General features: G+C 40.5%; 1 protein-coding gene across 13 annotated transcripts in view; it reads right to left on the reverse strand.

Annotated features, from left to right (window-relative positions):
* The window catches only part of LOC126918437 (uncharacterized), a 266330-nt gene that overhangs the window by 175321 nt on the left and 66347 nt on the right, over positions 1-24662 (reverse strand). The window lies entirely within an intron of this gene.

The following is a 24662-nucleotide window of genomic DNA, read 5'->3' on the forward strand; positions in this document are numbered from 1 at the left end:
AATTTATTTTCTCTCTATTTTCGTGAAGCCTATCCATACCTATACATAGATTATGTCAAGCACAGATATTATTAATAATAAGTAGCAAGAATAGAACAATTAAAGCAAAGAAAAGATAATTTTTCTTTATCGGAAAGAAATGGATGAATCGAAAGGTTTTTACGAATTTTATATCGATGTTTATTGTTATGACACAGACATAAAGAAACTGTCGCTGCGTTAAAATTGCCAATAACGTAAATTTAACGTTCAGACTACTTCAAATTAAAAATGTAATGACGTGCCCATTCAAATTCCCGTAATAAAGACCATTCAATTAAACGAAACAGGTTAACGATGTACGAGTCGATGAACGTACAAGTATCGCCAATAAAAAGTCAAAAATTTTTCCAATCATTCGCAATTCGATCTTTCTCGAGAGAGCAAGCACGCAGAAAACGTGATATCAGCGGGAAAAACGTGAACTCCTCGACGTTACATGGTGCGATGGACGTAGAACAATAATCTACCGGCCATGTATCATAGATCTGCAGAAGAGTGCCTCGTAGCTTGGAAGCAAAAGATTCTTATGACGGTTCGCGAGAAAAAGCCGGAGAAAAATCGAACGACGACTGGGAATCGAGAAATTTCTTACTTTTATCCGCTGGTATTAAACGTCAGCGATTGTCCACCACTCTGCAATAGTTATAAATGCGAACAGGGCTTTGCTCGCACAACGTGAAGTATCGATATAAGCAGTCACCCCGTGAATTTGCTCCGCGAAGGATAAACCGAGCATCAGCGATTCCCATCGTGAGAATAGACGTGTGACGAGCCAAAGGATTTCGTCTGTTCATTGTGCCCGCAATACACGGGCAATTTAGACTCGTGGAAATGTACATTTTTATGAGCCATCCTTCGAAATGTTTGTCGCTATTTCACAGATGTTGCTCGATTTGACACGATCAGGGATGAAACGTAAAACGTGAACATTTTTGCTATTTCCTTCGCTTTGAACGATTTGCTTTCGACAATATCAAAATACAAAATGTAAAGAGTATTTTTATAATTGCGTCAAGTGGAAGTTAAATTGACTGATTGAATAACAACCTTAAGAAAGTTAGAGTTATATTTCTTGCGCGGGTAAAATCATCTTTGATGCGAGTCAAATTATCTTAAAAGGCGAACAGAATTTACATGCAAAGATTATACAAGCTGTGGCTCTCTCTCTAACGACCATTAGAATATTGTGAAACAGCGTACTTGCCCTGGCAAATAGTTCCGGCAGAAAAACATTGAGTAAAATTGTAGTTGTAGCGTAGACGAAACATCGAGATGAAGTTTTTCTAATCAAAAAATCAAATAGAAAGAGCTTAACAGAAATTCTACCTTCAATATTTGCACGTCTATATTGTTAGCTGTATTGAGTATAAATATTGAAGATTCAGAGAATCATAAAAGAACAGAAAATGCTGTGTGACATCTTTGTCGATACTTCTGCTTCGTATTACATCATCAAGGATTGCAGTTTCATTACAGACTAAACAGCAGAAGAATTTTATTAAAAGCTTCTCCTTTTGTTCAGAAACAAAACCAGAATCAGTCTCATTTACATAAAACAGTAATATTTTCGGTCGCATTTAAACGTAGACGTGGAATTCGTTTAATTGCGATATAATTTAACCATCCCTTCGCTCGATACTGACGCACGTTTTATCCTTTACGTGAGTTCGCAGTTTCGTGCCCGTTTCTCGCTCGCGTTATTGCTATTGAATAATGTTTCAACGTCCAGATTGAAATTGTTCTGTAGACACGAACGTTATACGTGACGTTTTTCAAATACGCCGTACTCATAGCATCTGCTGTCGTATCGGTGGAGGCATCGATGCATCGAGCCTGGTTGAGCCGATGATAAATATTTGTGAAAATAGCTCCGATAACGTGCTTGCAGTTTAGTTGAACGCGAGAGACGTTGCAATCGGCACTTTGCAAGGCGCGGAAAACATCTCGATCGATACGCGTGCCTCTGATGAAACGATTAGTTTGGGATTCGTCTAAAACGCGGTTGTTTCAAATATATCGACCAAGTTATTAGTAAAGATATCAAATATCTGTATCAATAGAATCTAACATAGAGAAAGTTTGAAAATAAAAATAAATAAAAATTGATAACGTCGATGTTCCTTTTTACATTGCTTCTGGTATAACAAACTTTGTGATCTTTTAGAAATAAAAGTCAAAATTACCACAGCAGATGAGCAACTACTGCAGCGAGCGGTACTGCAAATCCGTGATAGCTGATATAAAATGAAACCCATACGTCTACATGACAGGAACGGTAGTATCGTTTCATGACGGCTACGCGTCTACCAACGGTGCCATAAAAACGAGACTATGTGTCTAATATAATGACGTGACTGTAAAAAATAAATTGCTTATCGCAGCGTTAGAAATGCTAATAAATAAATTAACAAAAGAAACGAAAGAATAAATTAACATAAGAAATCTTCGAAACTAGAATCAATTATATTTGCCTGGCATTATAAATAACGATAAAACAACCAACAAAATTTTAGTATCTTAAATTTTTCTGAATCACCAGAGAGGCGCTATATTGCCGCAAACAACAAAAACCATCTTCAAACAGCAAACTTAGCCATCTCTCGCGATCTCTCCCGAAAAAGCTCCAAAACGGTCTACAGAGCGTCAAAATTGTACCCTGGAGGATGTCGAAATCAAAGTTGCTTGGAGTCTGCTCCGTACACGTGTCCGCATGTGTAATAACAGCGCGGAACGGAACAAAGTTGTCCGAGATGCCATTAAAGCCACGGACCCCCCTCCTCGCTAGCTCGAGTAACCTCTAGATACGAACCAAGACTCCGGAAAGTTGCTTCGGGCCAGCGTCGTCCGTTGTTGAAAACCGTTGGGAGATCCTGAGTATAGCGATTGTTTTTAAAGCGGTATACATCCACAACGGATCCGCCGTTGGCGAGTTTCACGGAGTAGAAAGCGGGAAGAAGAGAGGAGGCGAGCGAACTATGCTCGGGGTCAGACTTGAAATATCGCGTTCCTAATGCACTCGAGTAAAAACTAGCCAGTCTTATGCTTTTGGGAGGGTGTGGGGGTATGGCGAACAAGTAAAGGCCAGGGAAAACGAAGCTCGTCGACGCAACAGTGCTCGCATATATCAGTCGCCACGGCACATTCGCCTATGAATCGCTAAGCAAATCAGTTGGAACGACGCGTGGACCAAGGGGTGGATTCAAGAAGAAAAGTCGGAGCATCGATCGATGACCGGATTTAAATTTGCGGAGTTAACCGAGGGGATTTGAAGGGGATCTTCTGAAGGATAATTTAAAAGAGGCGTTTTTTATTTTATTATCTGGGCGGGGATTTAATTGTGGAAAGATCGAGAGAGAATTAAATTATTCCTCTTTCTATATCCATTATTCTTTCTTTTTCTTTTTTTTTTTTTTTTGTGGAAAATTCAGAGAAGTCAAGATATTGATTCTTTAAGAGTGTTCTAAGTGGAATTGTAAGAATTTCTATTGTAATACGTGAATTACATTCAGAGGAGCTACTAAATTGCTATTCAAAGACACGTTACTCGAAAATGCAAAGTTTCGGACGGTTCTAAAGCTTCGGAGTGTTGAATTTCAGAGAAAATGGGGTGACAGGTGAAGACGACGCGATTGCAGCGTAGTTTCCTGTTGCAGACTTAAATCTAACCGTGCCGTTCCGCTCTCGTGACTGCAAACGCTACTTTCTGAAATTATAATCTCGCGTTGCAATCTCGCGTCCTGGTTACGATGATCGTTCAAACAGAGAAGAAGGAAACGTTTCGCTCGCTACGTGACAACGATAAGTTAATGAAGTTCGACAACATTTTCAGCAGGGGAAAATTCTCGCGGTTGAATATTTTATCCATAAAGCTCGATGTTATTTTTAGAGGCGTCGTCGACGCAAAGGGATTACCGTTACTTTCTGTAACGTAACTTTGTTTCACGTTTTCACTCCGTCGCCCGTGAAATCGTATTCAACTCGCTAAAAATTGTTGTTCCACCGGACTCTAATTAGTTTCCCGTTCAGTTTGTATTTTACGCTTCTTGAATCATTGCGATTAATTACAGACAGAAACAGAACGACGAATCCTCCAATCGTGGAATGTTTTCTCTTGCGCAAACATGAAAGAATTGCGTTTATCTTTATCGAAAGTTTCGATAAATATTGATACAGTTTGGTAAACACAGATACGCGATATTTTCAGATATCTAATGCATTGCATTGTTCTGAATATTTCGATATTTATTTAATGTTCGAAAATATTAGAATTACAATTAGCAGTTCCAAAAGAGATTCGAAAGTCTGAACCCTTTGTCGTTTGAACAACGTTTAACATTTTCATACCCAGTACAAATTACTTTTAAAAGCAATTTCATAATTTGCATAAATTTTCATATGTTTCTGAATAAAAAAGCATCTACATCAACATGTTTCTGTCAAATTAACATGTAACATAAAAGAACATATTTTACACGTGAAAACTGAAAAATTTCAAATAGAATGTCAAGTCCGCCTTGATAAAGGACCATAAAATATTAACGAACGCAATAATGGGTGTATAATTATTTTCTATTTTAAAATAGCAATAACACCTTACACGACTTTCTCGCCGACTAAATAAATCAGAAATTCATTTAGTCGAACAGGAGCGTTTCCTAGAAATCCAGTCATCGAAAAAACAGTATTAAAACGTGAAACTTCGAGTTCAACTTCACACGCTCCGACGTAAAATCTAACACGAACGAAAAAGTAACAGATCGCAAGCAAACTTTTCTAACGAACGCGCCCGGTCGACGGAAATCCCGAGCCAGGTTTGGAAGTGTGCCGAATCGTGCTCGGCCGGCTAAAGGTCGGTTTGTTGTTCACGGAAAAGAGTAGCCGAGGAAAATCGGTGCGCAGCCAGAGATTTATACGTTCTCGCCGGTCGTGTCGTGCGTCAGAACTCCGGGCCAGAATGCTCCGCTCTACGTAACTAGATCGATAGTCTCGGATTCCGCTCGTTAGAGACGGAGAGCCAGAGTCCGCGCGTCGTCGTGTCATTGCGGGATGCACGTACAGCGACCAGGATCAGAGTCAAACCTTCGTCACGGCACAGACAAAGACGGAGAAAGGAGCTAGAGGCGACGAACAGGATGGCGGCGACGTCGCTAGATAGGGATGAAGGAGAGCTAACACGGTTGAAAGTGGGATGGGCCTCTGGGATCGGAGCCAACTATTGCCATTATGTGCGGACCGAACCTGCATTATGTCCGTCGACTACGGTGCATACCAGATATCCTTGAAACGAGCTGTAGCTACAGTTGCTGACGCCTCCAGGAAGCCGGTGCAGCGGAGGTCGGCCATATTTGCGCCCAACGAATAGCAAACTTACAACGGCGAAACGCGCAAGGAATTCGAATGATACGTTCGACTGAATCTTCTTTTTCGCTCGCCTTTCTACCGAGGTTTTGGATAGAAGGAACGCGAGAAGACCGAGTCGTTAGTCAAAATTAGGTTCCCTGATACTTTGGAATCTATGAACCGGTTCCTCCATGGAAATACCGTACTCGGCGTACGCGTCTCTCGTACGGGCCGTTTTGCTCAGCCGAATATTAAATGTCCCGTGTAATATCCGTGCTCGTAGAATTCAAATTGGCCTCATTCCCTCCTTCGGAACATATGGCGAAGTAGTCGGGTGAGCAGATTAAAGGGTACGCGGGTAACCTTGGCCCTTTATCGACCAGGAAAAGGGACCAAGTACCTACGTAGGGAGTAGATGGTTTCAGCTAGAAAACGTTCTGGAACGTATGGTACTCGGTGTCGATGAAAATTTGCCGGGGCATGTAATAATAGCGAATAGCGAGACGAATAATCTTTGTTGGCATTACGCACACGGCGAACCGATGGAAGGGCCGGAGGCAGCACGTATTCCGCCGGAAAGCGAGAAATGGATCCGGTCCAGCGTGATTTTGATGGATGCGAGGCCGGACAGGGTTAGTGGTCCATAAAAGGCTCGCCATTTGTAAAGATCAAGGAGCCAGATCTACCCACAGATGTCTACAGTTCTATAATTAATATCGTTCCGCGTTTGTTTTTGTTGCAAAATTCGTTGGCCTGTTCGCTCAGAGCAAACTTTGCTCGATCTCTGCCTTTAGCAATCGTTATGTCCGACTGTGGATACATAGTCAGTGCGGACATAGTCTTTGCGATGTTACAACGATAACGGAAGAAAAAGTTACGAACAGAATATCTCTTTCCAATACAGGTCGTGATCATCGAATTAGAATTACACTACTGACAATCTGACCAAATTTAACGCTATCCGAAATCATCATATTACGAGTAGTTTGAGAAAATACTAATTGCAAGACTACACGGATACTGGTTGTAATAAATATTACAGCAGGAAACGTAAATTGCTAATATTAAAGAGTTCACTCGCGTCATTTAATCTTTCTAAGAGAAAAGGAAAAAATGTTGCGAATTTAAAATGACCCTAATTCAATGACTACTGACTGTAAATACGAACTGTAAGAAGAGTAACGTAATAAGTTCTTTACTAACTTCGTTGCCACTCAATTCCCAGTCTGAACGATTTCTGCGTAAATTCTATTTCTTCCTTCGAGCAAGAAATAGGAAAATTTCTATTCGAAAATAAATTATCGGCGGAGGCTCGATACGTTGAATGATTTTTATAGGATTGAACGATCGGCTGTAGGAAAGGAGGGCAATAAGTCGAGCACGGAAGTCCGACTGAAGCCGGATTCCCGAGACTTCAAAGTTGACGCTGCAATTGTCAGCCAACGTCGTGACGCTACCTACCCTTTTGCCTCACCCTCGTCGTTCCAGCCTTTAAATATGCTTCGAATCTGGAGCCGTCGCCCGTAGAATCCTCGACGTCTCCGCGAGACACTCCGGAGGCATTCGACTTTAATGATTCGTCGATTTCTCCGCTTTCTTTCGAGATACGATCGATCGTTGCCAGTAGCCTGGAAACCCGGGAGGAAACCGAACCAGGAGCATTCTTGCCTGCTCTTCTGGAAATAGTTCCTGGGTGCTTCCGCGTGGAAACTTACTGCCGAGCTTCCTTAATAACGTAGCTTTCGCGGAGGTCGGATTTCCGACTATTCCGAACGTCGAGATTCATCTGTTCTGCGATTGATTACAGTTTTTAATATCTCCCTACCGACTTTTAATTTTCAAGATCATGTGATATTACAATGTGTATAACAGCCATCAGAGGTAAGTTTCTCAAGAGCGTTTCGATATTTGTTCCAGAATAGCGAATAAAATACAAATAGTTTGTATAGTTTGAAGTGTTTGAAAATTTTGAATAGAATACAGTTAAAAGAGATGGAAAGAATTTCTTTGGAGAATGCAAATACGATGTAAATACGATGTAAAGAAATTCATGAAAATTCGATGGCACAGTGACAGGAATTTCCGAGTGTGACATGGATCAGATTCAAGGAAATTAAAGGGACGGTGGTCCAACCTATTCTTTTCACGCAGAAAAAAATGGACGTCATCTCGTTTCGAAATATCGGATAACCTAATGTATCTCTCTGCATTTGTATCGATATTCCGAACTTCGCTACGTGCTGTCATTTTCGTAAAAGTTCATCCGGCTGTATTATTGCCAACAATAATAAGGCGTGACATCCAACATACTGTTACGCTATTGGTAATAAACTATCCACAGGCGTAATATGATAGTAACAAACAAAGTACAAGCGTATCATATAATTTCTTAAATGTATGAAAAACATAAGCAAAAAGGTATCAAAGATTTGATAATCCGAATAAACGAAATTTCGAAAGTGAAAGTATAATATAAATCATATAGTTTGGCAATGTATAACGTAGAATTATCGAAAGTCAAAATTCGTTAAAACTCTCAAAGGACCACGATTTCAGTTATTCTTTAATATAGAAACGACAAACGCAAAGTTGGCAGACGCGTATTTCCACGCATTTCTGTACGTATAAAATAAAGCATACATGGAAACTCGACTATCTAAAATGGGAATATTCTCGGTACGTATCAATGAACACGGTACTGAACGTAAAATATGAAAGTAGCCGCGGAAGTGACTTTTGTCCCGCGGCCACAAATCAATTCTATCGAAACAGGAGTATTGAAATATCGGAGTGGATGCGTTCGAGAATACTGCCGGTGGAGGTAGTCGAAAACGATTACGCGAGCACCGAGTGCACGAATTCAAGCCGATTATCGGCAGCTGCAGAAGAGAAAATGGCGTAGTGTCGTTTCATCTGCGCTTCGCTGTGTCGAAATATCGGGTAATAATGAGCTTCCGCATCCGGTGATTGCCGCGTAACAGGAACCCGATACGCTGTTTTTGGGGGAAAATCGCGACCAGGTTCCCGGCTCGTTTAAAGTGCATCAATTATTCATTGACCGCTACGCGTCGCGTATTCGCAAATCTGTTTTTGAGTTAAATAATGGTACAAATAATATTCAAGCAGTCCCGCGTTGTATTACACATCCCACTTCTCTCCTTCCTTTTCTTCGTTTAATTCAACGCTTTAATGATATTTAGCAACAAAAATTGATGGAAAATTCATGGGAACTTATAAGGATCGTTTAAGCCATAATCGTCATTATCGTTGAATCGTTCTGGTATCGTTGAAGGTCGTTGTTGATTTATTTACCATTTATTTTCAACGTTTATCGTGATTTTAGAGTACTATATATTACGGAATTATTTACTGCTAAACGATATAAATGATTTTTGATTGATTATCTTCCATCAGGGTACAGAGAAGTTTCCAAGCTTTTAATGTAAATTAAAATATCGACGATCATAAAATATTCACGCTACAAGCGTAGCACCATTTTCCTCGACAAGTTTCATCTAATTTTTAACACTTTTATCTAGTTTTATCTTACGTAGTGAAAATCTTCAGATTCTCTTACTTCCCCAGTCACCTTCAGACCTTCTAGGCGCGAGCGGTAATCAAAGGTGAAATTAAACAGCAACGTCTAAGAAGACGAAACTATTGGCGTACCACGGCGTTGTTCTTTAATAATTCAATCTAATGCAGCGTACTTGCTGAAAGACCACTCCTCGTCAACGTCGTATATCGTTCCGTTGAAATATTCAGGAAATACTTGACTAACGAATGCAACGTTCGAATATTCTTGCACCCCGGGTAAGACGGCGCGCTAATGTACAAAGTGAGCTATTAATTAATGTGTTAAATACAGTGCGTGAAAATTAAGAAAAATAACTAAACAGCAAGAAAAGACAAGAAGAGGAATAGGTCGAGATGTCCTCCAGTAAATTGTCTTCCCGATTGCAGACAGTTACTGTCGTTGAAATGCCTTGATCAAGGAACCTCTTAATAATGACGAAACATTTTAAGACAGAGCAAGGAATGGAGCGTTTTACTCAGGAATTGCGAATTAGAGGTCGCGAACTAAACAGAGCAATTGTTCAAAGCAAAGATACTAACTACCTGAAGCAAAGAACTACTTAAACCGTCAGAGGTATTATCGCATTAGAGGATCTGTTGTTCAGTGAAAATGACAAAGGTACAACGTTTAATAGCGTTCTTTTCTATTTTGTGAAAATGAAACATCGCAATCGAATATTTATCTCCTATTCGTATTGAATACTTTTGCCTTGCAACACGTTTGGTGATTCACGCCATATGGATATAAATAGTGCGTGAAAATGTTCATTTAATAAACATCAGAATTGTCGAGCTTGACTGATAGAAAAACGAATGGATGAATTTGTAATAGAAAAATGTATTGAAATAAATAAAGGTATAAGTATAATATATGCTGATCCAGATCCTCACTTTTGTAGTGTTACAATACAATAGAAGCGATGGGGAGCACGTTCGTATATTCATAGCAAAGGATATTACCAAAAAAGTTAACCTTGTAGCTCTAGCTAAAAGCTACAAGAAACAGCAATAGAAATCTACTTATAGCTCCTTCGTTTTTAGACCTTGTATCCTAAAACAAAATTTATATTCAAGGGCACAATAACATGGACCTTTCCTTATTTAGAATATTTTTTTTCACTAAATTCTATTCTCTCTGTAACAGCGGCCTCCAGGTCACGGATATACAAAAGTAAATTGAAGTAGCTATACAAAAGTAAATCTTGAAGTAACTACTTCAACAAGAATCACATTTTTAAGCTAGAGAAGATACATGTTCAAAATTGAAATTTGATATATCATAGGAATAATGGTAAAATTCGCTGTGATGTTAAAAATTATTTTAACAGCGATTATACTCCACTGTTTTCCCTGTCACGGGACAAAATACTAAAGCCACGTGTCTACGTTTGCCTCCGCGGAATATGTACTACGTGCATACATGCAATGGCGAGTCTCGACATCGACACACGAAACACCGTAACGGCATTTCCATTTGGCGAGAGACATCGTCGCCTTGCCGTGTCTTTTGTCTCGTCGCTGAGGGAAGCACAAAAAGGCGCGACTTTGAGCACGCCGAACGCATTCTTGAAACATTGTTTTGACGAACAAACGTTTGCCGCGGGAATACCTAGAATAGGAAGCTGTCGGAAAATAAATAAGCAACGGTGGCGTGCAGCGTAGGCGCGACGAAAAAGGGAGGCTTGTAGAAAACGTCTTTGGAAAAACGTGACGACATCGACGGGGATGTCGTAAATAAACACGACATCGGAAGTTCTCGTCGCAGCTCCGACCGAAACACGAGAGCACGGCGGATTTGAAGAGCGTTCAAACACAGCCGCGCGATTGAAGTTCGGCGCCAGGTCGACGTATCAGAAAACTTCTTCGTTAGTTCGTCACCTCCCTCTTCCATCGCTGTTTCCCCACCATGACATGAATTATTAAAAGGCTGTTCGCTCGTAACGATCCACTTGTCAGGCTTGAAACGTTGCCCCGAGGTTACTGTAGTTTTGGACAAGGCTACGTGAGACGAGAATTGATTCATACATTATGGGCAAATAACCGGCGAATTTACGATTCTCGAGAATTCGTTCTGGGGTATTAATACCGTAGCTCGGCTCGTATGAACTTCTCCAATGTGAATAATAAGCAAGTTGGCGGTAATATCGTCGAAGTTGATTTATTTTCCCGATGAAATTCACGTATTTGAACCAATTCCAACAAACTGATCGAAATTTTTAACGAATGCGGTCATAGCAATACAATAGTAAATAGATACCACTGTGAAATGCCTGAAAATTTCCTACGTAAACTTCATCTATTTTTAAATAACAAATTGGAAAATTCAGATTTTCAGTTCGTAATTTTTTTTAGAGGAAAAACGTAACACACGTACTTTCCATGTTTGTATCGACCCTCTGCAATTCCAGTATTATTATAATTATAGAGAACAAGGAATGAGATGTTAACAGACCAGGCACACGGCTTACAACCATAAACAATAAATTCAGAGGAAAATATACGCTCCATAAAACTGTTTCGAGTAGCACTTTATCCCGTTACCATATCCATCGAGGCTCGAAGCTATCCAAAATGTCGAGTTCTTTTGAAATAAATTTTTCGAGGGTCCCTTGTTTTTTCCCGCGCATTGAAACACCGCGGCATACGTATTTTTTTTTATTTGCGGTGCGTAGCCGCGGAACAGACAAACGATTTCCACGAGAGCGGTTCGTGTCTCGGCCGTCTTGAGGCCATATATTCGATAGCGTTGTTAGTCACTTCGATGGCTCATAAACCTGACAAATCGTTTCCACTTACAGTTACTTAACTATCTATGCGTAGAGGCATGAGAGACTCGCCGACCATTGCTTTAGTCCAACTACAGTATCGTTTGCGAATTTTTGTCGTATAAAACTCAATTTCTGCAGAAATAATTTTATTATGCGGTATATCAAATCTATCATGATAAAGACTTTTTGTGATAAAGCAAAACCAGGGCAAAAGTTGAGTTGTTTATAGTCTTCCATAATTTGTTTAAATTAAAGAATAACTTACGATATTTTAACGTGAAAATATTTTATGAACATTTATAGAGGTAGGAAAATTCGTTGGATTACAGAAGCGATATAACTTCCAGTTTTACGAAAACTTTACTGTATGACATCCCACTCGACATAATTTTCTATTACAGCATTTTTCTTGTTTCCTATGAGACTGCACAGAGAATCGTAGAATTCTCAGACGATGTGAGCCCATTTCCAGCGATCAACAAAGTCAAACACGGCCGAGATCTTGCGAAATGACGATGAATACGAAGGTAAACCCTGACGAGATTAGGCACAATCGATTGGACTATCCTGTTTCGCCTGTAAGATATAAAACAATAGCAGAGCAATCTGGCCGAGTCTTCTGCGAAAACCGGTAAACGTTTCGTATTCTTTTCCAACAATTCCGCGATTTTAATTCTGTCGAGATATCGTTGTTCTGCACTAAATGCTTCGTTTGTTTCGGCTAGGTTGGAAAACGCTAAGAAAGGATTGCATTTATGCACTCTGTTTTAGTCCATTCCGTTAGGAAGTCGTGCTATAAGGTAAAAGAAGATAGCAACTACTTCGCCAGCCATAATGGATAATTTTAAAGAGCAGCTTTGCTCCCTTTTCTACCTCTGACGTTGAAATTCGAGCAACCATGTCAAAGACCAGTTTGCGTCATGATAACATTAGGTATCGGTTTACAAAAGTGTACTGCCGCTGAAATCTAATACTTGTATTAAAAATAAAGAATCTCGGATTATGTATATTTCTATCAACGTAACGAGATTCCATTCTTTTATTTCAGTTTCTACGCGTCTATTCCGTATACACAAAAATTTAGGTTTTCATAGCGAAAAACGATGAATTGTATGTTACAGCTTCCGCCTGCGGGGAAGTTTCTGTATTTTCTTCTATAAAAATCTCTTTAAGGACAAGTCTCTATAAGAGTGGAAGGTATATAGATATAGCATCTACTTCCCTTTAAGATCTATGACAGATCTTATGAATTGACACATCCACAATAAAGGTAGAGTAACGCTCAAACCATCCACTACGTTCGCTAAAAAGCCATAAAAACTATCTACCATATTAACAGCCCTATCTACGAGCTATATCTATCGATGGATGATATTGAATGATATTTCAAATATATTGTCCCTCTTCTTGCAATTCAAATTTTAGCAGTGAAATAATTTAAGACCACTTTAAGGCCGATAATGGAACAGAAATCGAATCCCCAAAATATCCGTCTAACCCCAGCGTGCTTCACATCTCATGAATCCTTCCAACCCACTCAAATATTTGAACCACCACTTCCTAACGTAAACCTAACAGTTGATCGTTCAAACTTCTTGCAAACACTCTTAATTACAAGTCTGGAACACGGTTCGCCGCGTGCATTGTCATCCTAACATCGACATCCCAGCGATCTCCGATTTCACCGCGGTGGCAAAGCGAAAATTTATTTGGCTTGAATTTTCCACTTTACCAGGCTGACGATCACGGAGAAACGCGGCGCGTGCTGATGGCCCCCTTAATAATCCTAGTATCACTCCTCATTATCTCAGCCAGAGGCCAAGAACGAAACCCATTACGTCTCCGACCAACGGGCTTACATTCTCTGTCTCCGTCTTCCATTTTGCCACACAGTTTGTCTAGCTACCTTCCTTTCGAGGCAGTCGCAATATCAGCCCGGTAACGCGTGGCAATGCAATACCGCGACTTATGCATGAACGATGCTAACGTTCGCGAAACGACGTCTCCTAAACAGCCGACGAGATCATCCACAGCCCGATTATTACAATAAAACCGAAAATAAAGAAAAGAAACCACGACCGCGACGTTTCTTCGACTCCGTTAAAAGTCGAAGGGTAAAATGAACGCGCAGGGTAAACCTAACCCCAAGTAGCGTGAAATTTTTCGTATTTTTCAACGTTCCCCTATCGACGATTTTTACGTAACTGTGACTGCATCGTCGTCACTTTAACACTTTAATAGCCGGCCTGTTATTCGAACAATTTCGCCTAGTCGGTCGAGCGCAGGATTTTTCCATCCCTCGTCTCCGATAGAGAATACAACGCGTTTCTGCGATAATGGAAATGCAAAGCGAGATTGCCAATCAAAATTCTTCCGAGTACGTGTGCTTCCGGCGATTTTTAGAGTATATCACCTTTAACTGGCTTGCTGGCTGGCTTTTGAGTAAGTTGTTATGGTTGAGGGAGCATAGTTCTTGGCCGTCAGGATGCACGTAGATATACTCGTGAGCATGAAACTGAGTAAAATGCTTTTTATCAGATAATGCGCGTTGTAATTTTTCTTTATACAATACTAATGGAAATTTACTTATTATACTTACTAACGCTCGAAAGCCACAGACAGAACGATACCGTCCATTTCTTTCTTCCAGCTTTCTATCCAAATTTCATATTTAGGATAATTTAGAAGGATGTGAGAATAATTTTATGCGCTTCATACACGATCACTATAATTCAAGATTTACGACCGGCCATCCAATTACCCACGCGGTTCTATAAATCTCACCATCGAATGATTTAGTGACCTAAGCATATTCCTCGGAGAAGTTCTGGACTTCCTAAAAGCTCGCTCGAATCGAGACTTCCACGGGTTCTCGTATCATTCACATTAAAAATATGGAGCCGCTCTCGGAAAACTCGTAGTCTATCATTCATGTTACAAACGGACCACGCTAGTCCATCGTCGTTTTCCACTGATCCTCCTACAATAGCGAAACACAAGCGGATAATCCAATTGTCCACGCGCGGACACGATTTCATGAAACGCAACGTCTGAACACGCTCTTACGATAAGACAAGCTGCTTTGTTTCGTGATTCCGAGCAAGAACGTTATTTCCGGCTTGCACACGCACACTCCGAGGAAACCAGGAACACGAGTAATCCAGTGGAATCGTGTATCGCGAGGATTAAGTCTCGAGAGTACGAAACTAAGACGAGTAGATTCAATGACGAAGTCGTCTTTAGTGGCGTCTGTGTTTGATCACAGATTTGATCGTGGTATTAGTGAAACTAATAACTGTTCTTCAGGATAGCTTTAATAGATATTGCTCGATTTCGTTACTGAAAATAGGATAATTCTTCTCCATGATTTCTGTTTCATTTTTAAAAAATCAGATCCTACCTTTAATCATCGTATCGGTGAATTTATCTGTTTAAACGACGAGCACAGTAATTAATCCAATTGAGTTGAAAAAGAATTATTTACCTCGGAGGTTAGAAATCTCATAAGAAAATAGTTTTTTCGTTACCTTCTTCTCGAAAGCTTAAATTATCGAAGAAGAAAGGAAGGTAGCAGGAAGAATCGCGCAGCAGAGAGTTTTCAGAGCACCTTCCGAACTTCCCATGGAAAGATCTTTCCAAACAAGCACTATATCACCAAGGTCGTGATGGGACGAGGAACGAGGGTAAGTCCAGCTTTTCTTTCGCCATTCTTTCCGGCTCAGGGTTTTAGCGAGACCTCTTGAAGGGAAACGGTGCCATTTTTAACGCCTCTAATTAATCGTGCCACAAAAGGCCGGCGAAAAAAGAAAGACCGTTCATTCACGCTCCTTTTTTCTTTCTTTCTTTTTCCTTCTTCCTATCGTCGTCTCTTCCAGAGGTGAAAATTCAACTAAGACGAACGCATACACCGAACGCCACCGAGGTCAAAGGAATTTCCTCTCGAGGAAGAAATGGTTTAATGCGCGCAAACGATTTGCCCTTTCTCTTTAATTTGCGCGCGTATTAAGAAAACACGTCGATCCACTCTGTCCACGGTCTATCTAACGCGACTCGTTTTTCTTTCAGCTTCTCGCCCACGAAACGACTACGAACACTCGCTAACACTCTGACGTACTTTTCACCCGGGATAGTTTTAACAAGCTGAAACTTCACCCTTTATTCGATGACGTTGAAAGAAAGGAAGGACGAGGGAATAAATGGCCGTGAGAGAAAAAAAGAACGATGATGAGAAAGAGGTTGGAAAAAGACGCGGTGCGTGCAGAAAAGAGGGAAGGAAGGGAGAGGAAGGAATGGTAAGAGAAGTAAAAGAGGATATAGGGGCCTTAGTTAGCGAGGTACGGGAACTTTCTAGGGCACCAAGGAAGGTTAAAAGGAAGTTTAGTGAGACGGAACTTTTAATCTTTTCCGGAGATAGTCATCGAATCGTCCGTATTCTTTATAATGGCTAAGTCCCTCATTTTCCATCTTAATATTTCTTCGTATATCTAGACAACGATCGAAACGACGAGCTTGAGTTATCTCGTCATTCTTCTTCCGTCACCAATGCTCGTAATCTATTCGCTTTATCCGTCGTTACGATCCATCGACGTTAACGCCTTAATGGACCAGACACCGTCAGCTTACTTTGACCGATTTCGAAGCGAGGATTAATCGACATCCTCGAGTTTCTTCGCGCAAAAAGGTCTCTTTGTGCGCGGGGAAGCTTTCAAGATTTCATTGTTAGCTATTCCGTTTGCCGCCACTGTGATGTTAACCCATCGATTCCAATAGAAACATCCGTATAACGTTCGCGAAAAGAGACTTTTAATATGTTTAATAGAGGATAGGTAGCGTAAACTTAAATCTGCGTTAGCGTTTTCAGTTTTTGATTTTTGCTCTTTACTTCCTACGGAAAGTACGCGAGGATACTACGTACCGAAAATACGTAGCGATAGTTTTTAAAAAGAGGGACGGCAGAAAGTCATTGAGTCACAGCATTCGCGCCCTTTTTCTCTCGCCTAGTTTCCTCCTATTCTCTCTATTTTTTACCGGACTCGGCGTCGTAATGGAGTCAATAGAATATTTTGTAATTAAAATCGCGAGGGCAAGAGTAATGAATAAGTGCGCGAGACCTTTTTACGCGGAGTTAAATTTAGCCGAGCGAGAAACAGCGGCGGAAAGTTAACCGGGTCAACAGTTCGCTCCTTTTCTGAAATCGTGTTAAAAAATTCATCGCCGAACGCGGCCATGGCTTGAAAAGCTTTGTAATTTGGCTTCCTAAATCAACTTATTTTAAAGCTTTTCGACGGGTACCAGGTTGTACACGGGAGACTCTGTTTTAAGCCATTCGAAGTATTAACAACCGTAATCCGGATTAATAAAAAATTACTATAATTATAATAAATCCAGCGAAAGCACTTGCGCGCGATACGGAATCCTATGATTTCGTGGATTTGGCGATTCTGGTAATCAGAAGGTGGCGGTTGATTTTAAGGAGAAAGAAATCAGAGGGGAAACTCGCATAAATTAGCTGCGACGAATCTCACCGTTTCCGGAGCCCAATAATTGGCTTAGCTGGGGACTTTCGGTTAGACAATAGGACGAGAGAAAAGGAGAGAATGGGGGAGAAGCAGCCGGATTCCTCGCTGTGAAAGTTCAACGTCGTCGCAAGCTCATTCGCATTCATTGGTTTCCAATTAATTTCCACAAAGCGGCCGAGTTATGAAGCACCTAATTGTGGCCTGGTCGATCGAGATCCCAGATGTTACGTGGCAACTTGCCTCCCGCCCAGTATTTGTTCGATCAAAAAAGTTAGCCTTTCTTCGAAATAAGTCGGTCTGTGAATTCAGTGTGGCAGCTGCAGGTACCGGATATTGAGTGAAAAGTTTCAACTTTCAAGTAACTGGATTCGGCGTTACCGAGTTGTGTTCGACTAAAAAAACTTCTATCGAATATCGATGTATTCGAAAGTTGGTTTGTAAATAGCTGCGAATGGATGTATTCAAGATATTTTCTTCTTGCGTGGTTTCCGTCCGTCACAGTTCCAATTCTAGTGACAATATACGATCCTGAATCATTCTTAAATAATAATAACCGGGTTACTCTATGGAAAAGTTGCGAAGGAAACATTTTGCTTTAAAAGGACCAATGTCGCGATACACGTGATCGTCGAAGAGGAACAAATAATCTAAATCGATTCTAATCCTAAATTATTCTACCAGAAAACCAAATCCTCCCAAAACATTACCACTTCAACCCCCTAAACTCCCTTAACACCGCTTTCTCGATTCTACCCAATGGACCACCGCTAAGCCCCTTCGGAGAAAACCAAGAAACTTCCGCAGTTGCGATTTTCGTGCAAACCGAAGGAACCCATCGCGTTCGACGGTCGAAATTGTAGACCTACATCCGTAGACCGATATATATTTCCACGAGGATGGTTCCGTTTCACCTGCATTTTGCACGGTAGTCCTTCCCTTGCACAATATCGAGGGATTAACCGACATTATATCGAGTTTCCAAGTTGATCGAGCGGATCCTTTAGGCTCCCAGGGAGGCGTATAACAGGAACCATACGTTCGGGATGTTTCGCGCATATTGACCATCAGAAATTGCTACCGCTTTGTTTGAGCAGATGTTGCGAACATAATATGAGCCCGGGTTCTCGAGTGTTTCTACTCGCGGTGGCCCGCAGCGCCATCGTTTCCGATGCACGTACCAACTTACTAGCCTCGTACGAGTCTGGAAACATCGGAGACACAGTTCCAGCAAGGAAAACGGAAGGAAAGGAGGTCGAGAACTGTAGAAACGCGTTCTTATTGGGGCAAATAAGCATACGAAGTGCTCCTTGAATGTCAATTTCGACAACTTTTGAAAGAGCGTATATCTACGGAGTTTTCCTGGTTTATAAAATACTATCGCAATCGTTTTTATATTGTCATTTTTTAACGAGCGAAATATATTGGTTTGTTTGGAAAAGTAGAGTTTTTGATATGCATTCTATCGTAATACATAAGTACCAAATACTTTTAATTGGATACCGTCGAAACATCGAAATCTAGCCACGAATTTTCCGCACAATTTAATGGAAGAATTGTATTCTTAAACTTACGAAACATAGGATGATTTAAATATGCTTACAAATATTTTTCAGTGCTTGTTAAGGCAACTGAAAGTGGAACAAATAGAAGATGAGGGAAATTTGTGCCGTATAGTAATTAGGTAACGTCATAATGGAATATAAAATTTCAAAACGTCGATATTCCTCGATATCTCTATAATGATCTTGCAACGAAAATCTGATTTCGATAAGAGAGGAGTTTCGATAAGAGGTAAAATTGCAGCATATTCACGGCGTGGTACAGTGTGGAGCTCGCGGAGGTGAAATACCGGTTTTAGCGAGTCAAGAGATTTTCCGACTGAAAGGCACGCGTGCTCACGAAGAAGACACGTCAGTAAAAGCGAGCACGGATTTGCCGGTGAGAAGAAAACTCGTTTCGTTTAGAGAGTTGGACGAAACGAGAAGAGTCAACCGGAAGACATTCTGCCGAGCTGTGAAATATTTCATCGTCGCGTTTCGTGATATTCCTCGGTTCTCGTGATTAATGTCAATCAAATTATTAGATTAACTGCAGTAATATGAAATACCAGAATGGAAAGGAGAAATTCTCCAAATGGAAAATCTCGTCTAATTTTCTTTCAAGATTTATTGCGCTAAAAAAAATATTTCACTTGGAAATTATAAATCTCGATTTGAACCATAGTACATTTATTTTTCAGCAGCTACTGTTTAATTTCCAATCCTTTTAAAGAGTTTTCATTTTTAAATTCTTTTTAGCAATTATAGGAAGAGTAGCACCGGAAAATTTAATTCTTCGAACGTGTACATCGATTGATTTCATTTCAAAACGTAGCAACATCCTACTAACGCGAGTGGAGTACAAGTGAAACTCAAATTGAGGGAATAGCGTTACGCTGCCAGAGTTTCGATTAAAGCGAACTGACGCGTGTGTTTACGAACAGACCGCGTAAACTGCCATGTGAATAAAATATCACGAGTTGCAATAACGAATAAACCAATAATGGTCGACCCATAGATAGTCCTGGAAGGGTGAAGAAATCTACGTTGACGAGAATATCCACTGGATCACTTGAAACGAGAAGAGAAAACAGAATGATCGGCCCGAAACTCTATTTCGTGGTTTCGCGTGCGAATAGCAAACGAAAAAGTTCATGGAAACGCGACCAGTCGACCTAACTGGCAGCTGGACACCGCTACAACGGCCGTTTCGCCGCGGTAAACACATTTTTCTCTCGTCAAAGTTGCCTGGTGGCTGATGGAAACCGAACCGACCAGCTGAATTGGGGAATCGATTGAAAATAGCGACGTACCCGCGACATCGATTTCACTGGATGCTCGTCGAGCTCGTATCGAATCGGTCGTGCTGAGTGAAACAACGTGTTTCAAACGTAAAATATTTTCACGATTATGTTCCATGGTTTTATTTATGCCTGTTGAATGAAAAATAGTACTATAAACGTATCAAATTTTGAAGTAATTGAATCAATTATAAGAAAATCATTTTCACAACCTTAACATCTTTTTAATGAAATAATTTCGGAATGTCTTTACTTACATGACAGTGCTATGTAAAAATGCCAACAATAAAGGATATATGAACAGTTGTATGCATTGCCATAATTTCTATTAGAAAAATAAATTGTCACTGAATTACATGTGATTATGATATATAAAGTAAACAGTTCTTTTCTTCGAATAGATTAATAAGCGGCAAAAACGAAACAACCTCGTGACATGGCTTGATAATTCGATTGTTCGAGTTTCGCGGCAAACGGCCGATAAAATTATTCAATCAATCTCTGTTAACGACTCTTCGTCCACACGGATTTGTCGCGCGCTACTAACGTAAAGATTAATGTCTGGTTTCGAAAAATCGATATTCAATTATCGGTAACTCGTAGCTGGTTGCAATCCAGCTTCGTCTAGATATTTTAAAAAATCATTGACGTGTCTATGTCCGACGCATTCCGTTCCCCGGTTCAAGTTTCGACACAGTGTATTTCGCGTTTATAATTATCGTTACGAGATTATGCTTAGTATATAAACGTTCCCAATATTATTTATCCGGCAGTTGCTTCATTTTTTAACGATCTGTAATCGCAGTACATCGACGTGTCACGAACACTCGTTCAACCGACACGTCGTGTTCTCTTAGCGAAGTTTGGAGACGACTTCTTCGTGTGATTGTTGTACAATTCTCCTGCCACCGTGCTGTCGAGCTTCAGCGATTCGAAGCGAACCGCATCTTTCATGTCCCATCAAATTCAGGGCGTAAGTTTCTGCGAATGAAAATTCTCCTTGGGAATTGTTTACCTTGTTTGAAGATTGTTCGACCAACTGTCAACTCGGAATACTGTTGCATAGTAAGTTAGAAATTGAAATCCACATCGTCTTACTTTATTCCGATTATTCGTATTATAATTCGCGTCTTCGCTCTTCTCCAACCTTGTGTACTTCGACAAGTACTTATGAAACTATAAACGAACCATAAACTCCGTGCTGGCAAGAGAATATTATGGGTTATATTTTATATTATATCGTTAGTCGGTTAGTTCTCCGACCATGTAATAAAATGACAAAGAATTTTGAATGTACGATTATGGAAACAATTATTTCTTTGTTTGTTTATCTATACTTTTTAATTATTTTTTTATCATCACGATTGCCTGCGTTTCTGGTGTCAGGTACTTCCAGAAAATACCTGCTTTCAACTTTTCGTAAGAGATAATTATTAATCATTGCGTTACGTATGAGTGTTAGCTTACGAAAGGGTTAACCATAGAATATATCAATTACAAACAGTTGGACGAAAAACATACAAATCTGTATAAATGAGTTTCTTTTCAAGATAAGGATATGGTTACGTTGATCGTGGTCGTATTCCTATTTAAAGTGTCACGTCACGTTCTGTCGCGGTGGCATAATAAATTATTGACAGGATTCCGTGATTCTGCCGCAGAGAATTATGTATGCAAATAAGGCTGTCTTGAACGTGAGCGTCATTTCTGCGACAGGTCGAGTCACGAAAACGATTAAAAACTTGGACCAGCAACTCGGACTATAAAGTGGCAAAAACACGACCACTGATGGAAAAGTCAATCGGGGTCGGGTCGCTCGAAGGAAACTCCTAATTACCAATCGACCTCGTCCCGTCAATATTGGAAAACTGTTCGACTTAGCGAGAACCATTTTGCGCTGGCCACTTTTGTCCTATTCCAGCGAACCTTTCTCTTTTCACTTGGTTCGTGGATATTACTTTAGATGCCTTACGTTTTCGCCTCCACAATCGAGAAACACCGTTTCACCGTTACCTTTCGCACCGTTACCTTTGGCTTAAGTAATTAATCAGAACGAGAGGCGGCTAGCCTCTGTTCCATCCGCATCTGTTTTCCATCTGCGATGCCGTGAGAATGTTGCTCGATGCGTTTCGGAGGATTTTATTCGAACAATTCTACGGATTCCCCACATTGTTCGGTAGAATCTTATCTTATCATCGTATCTCAGAGGTAAACTTGTAGATTAATTACGCTTAATAAAATAGTTCAAACCTTTCGTAATATAATTACTTCCTAGCGCGAACATCTTGTCAGTAAAAATCGAACAAATTCCTAAGACACGGTGAAATGAAAACCTTTTTAGAACTCAACGGCCTGAAAGTGTAACGCAATTAGCAAATCGAATCTTTCATCGCGTACTTATTTTCCCGTATAAATATCCCTTCGCCAAGAGTCGAAGAAATTCCGTTTTAGAAAAATTTCACGAATTCTAACGGTAAAATTTATATGAAAACAGTTTCCATGGTCCTCCGGTCGATTCGAAGGCGCACGTCGTCCTCGACGCTTTCACTTCTATTTTTTATCGCTTTCACGTGGCCCGGAAAAGCTTTTTGAGGAACCAGCCATGGTTAGAAGAGCACTCAGGACTCGCTCGATAACAGATGATGGTCCCATGCGAAATTGTCCGCCGCGACACACGTTTCTATCCCTTTTCGACTGCTACGGCGAAACGCAAGTGGTCACCCACGCTGCGGTTCTTTTCTATATTTTTTCCGAATGAAAGGCAGTCTACCGGCCCCGCCAAAAGAAAGAATCGGCCGAAAGCTTTTGGAACAGGAGACACACTTCACCGTGCATGCAACGCACGCAGTAGAGCCACTTTGAACAACTATCATAGCAGACTTGCTCATAGTTCATTTCCCTCCAAAACATTGTTTATTCTACGTTTTCTTCTATTTTACCGTGTTATCAGGATACAGCTACACAAATACACAATTTGCCGTGGATAATGGTACTCCCCTTTGATGACTTTCTCGCGAAACAACCCTATTATCCCGCTATTTGAACGTAAACATACACCAAAATGAGAGGCTACATGGATACTCGTTCTCGTTGCTATTTATGTGAGAATCAAAGTGTCGATCAATCGAAATCGATGATTAATTACCGAAGTTTTGATACTGGAATAATTAAATTTGTTAAAATAACAAGTTATCGTTTCTGCAAATATCTACGATCACGATTCCTCGGCCATTTCCGATTAGAAAAAAGTTGTTAATAACAGTTCATTAGAAATCTCCTAACGTTCCTACTTCTTTTACCTAGTGGCCTGATTCCGTTTAATTAAACCTGCTTGGTCGAGGAGGATATCATCCCCGTGACCTAAAAATATCCAACTCGTGGAAAGTTCCTAGAGAGGCTGAAGTGTTTTAAGTCTCTGAGAATCGCAATTTGTGGACGAACGTGTTTATCCCGAACTGTTTTCTTTATTTTCACGCTGGCGAAGAAGACAATGCAAAAACGCGGCGCGCACTCTGAAATGGTAATAACGTGTTTCGCGGCGCGATACGCTTAAGCATTCAACTGTCCGCGAGAAACCACTTCCGGAACAAATCTGCATAATTATGCGTCTCGACTTCGGCGCGTACCTCTCCTGCTTCTCGTTAAAGGCCTTCGCAAGCACTCGAAAATTGGCTTTCCAAACGCACGATCCTTCACCCAGCTTCGTAGTCTGCTGTTGCTATCACCATCGTATATCTCGCGTTAAACGAAACACCTTTAAACCCTTGTATTAGAATATCGAATCACGTTCTCGAAGGAAGAACAGCATGCAAGAAAAATCTTCGTTTCAATTACCAAATTTTGTTTCAAGTTGTAGAATTGAATATCCTTGGTAGACTGCGAATTTTTATGAATAGGAGTACTTAGGATCATAATTGAAAAAGTAAGATCCAAATACAGATTTATTTTGCCCATTAAGAATTATAAAAAGTATTCTATTTTGAATATTTTATACAATTTTGCACATTATCTGTATTCCGTGCAATTTTTATGCCGTTAAATTTCCGATAAATGCGCGAAAATTCCACAGTCCGATCGTTAGGATCAATGTCGGTCCATGATTATTTTCAGTACCTCGTGCGTATCATCTCGGCGATTTTCTCCGAATTTTCAGTCGACATAATCTCAAAAGTAAACAGATAACGAACCTTTTGCGTGGACGTAAAATAAATGACAAGACGAGGGTTTAACGAGACGCAGCTTGACCACGTCGATAGTCGATTTATTACGAGCTCACTGGTTTGAAGATTCGAGATAACGCGCATAACGCGAAGATAAAATAACAGCTCGAACGAAATCGGAAATCCAGCGTTTTCGCCGTTGCTCGAAGGAAAATTCTCTGGGCGTTAATCCGGCGCTTTTGTTCAGCCGCTCGTAAAGGAATCCAGAAACTCGATACAACTAGAGGAAAACCGTAACGGTGAAAAAGACCCGGAACACAGAGGTTTTTTTCCACACCAGGCTCTCTGTCTCCGATAGTCTGCAACGAATCCTCTCGAGAATTTCAGATAGAAGCAAGGTGATCAAACGACGCGATCA

This window comes from Bombus affinis, chromosome 7 (assembly GCF_024516045.1).
Source record: "Bombus affinis isolate iyBomAffi1 chromosome 7, iyBomAffi1.2, whole genome shotgun sequence".
Lineage (NCBI taxonomy): Eukaryota > Metazoa > Arthropoda > Insecta > Hymenoptera > Apidae > Bombus > Bombus affinis.